The following is a 930-nucleotide window of genomic DNA, read 5'->3' as shown; positions in this document are numbered from 1 at the left end:
TCTCTTGGAATGAAGGCTCTAATTTGACCCAGCTGGGCCTCATCGAGCCCAGGAAACCACTATGAGGTTATGGAATGTCATGGAACCAAGGCTCCAGTGTGACACAAAAGGTCCTCCTGGAACACAGAAGACCATTGGGAAACTATGGAATGTTATGGAACCAAGGCTCTACTGTGACAAAGCAGGGCATCATGGAAATCAGGAAACCATAGATTATGGAAACTCATGGTAGCAGGGCTCCAGTGTGTCACAGCAGGGCCTCATGAAATCCAGGGGACCATTCTGAGGCCATGGAATCTCTTGGACCCAAGACTCTGATGTGACACAGTGAGGCCTCATTGGGCCCAGGACAAGGAGATTATGGAACCTCATTAAACTGAGGGTGAAATTTGAAACAGCAGCTACACTTGGAATGAGCAGGAGACTACTGTGAGGTTATGGAACCCAGTGGAACCAAGGCTCAAATGTGACACAGAGAAGCCTCAGAGAACCAAGAGACCATGGTGAGGATTTGAAAGCTCATGGAACCGCTCCAGAGTGACACAGTGGGGCCTCATGGAACAGAGGAGACCATTGTGAGGTAGTGGAACCTCATGAAAGCAAAGCTCTGGTGTGATCTAGCTGGGCCACACGGCACCAAGGTTCCACTGTGACTTGACAGAAGCTTGGGGAAGAAAGGAACCAATGCAACTCTACGGAATCAGTGTCTGCAGGTGGATTTTCTGCTCCCTCCTGGGATGCTGGTAGACAATAACACCTGAGGCATCCTCCCAAGTGGGGATGTGTCATCAGTGTCTGAGTCTAGAAGTGGGCAGTACGGACTTCAATTTTTCACTTTCAAGTGTTCGTTGCAAAAGCATGGTATATTCTTCCAGATCTTTGCACAAGATTTGCTAGTTACATAGAAAATCTTATTTACATCACTACTTA

Source organism: Catharus ustulatus, unplaced genomic scaffold (genome assembly GCF_009819885.2).
Source record: "Catharus ustulatus isolate bCatUst1 unplaced genomic scaffold, bCatUst1.pri.v2 scaffold_62_arrow_ctg1, whole genome shotgun sequence".
NCBI lineage: Eukaryota > Metazoa > Chordata > Aves > Passeriformes > Turdidae > Catharus > Catharus ustulatus.
The sequence above is the reverse complement of the archived record's forward strand: the minus strand, read 5'-3'. Positions refer to the sequence as shown.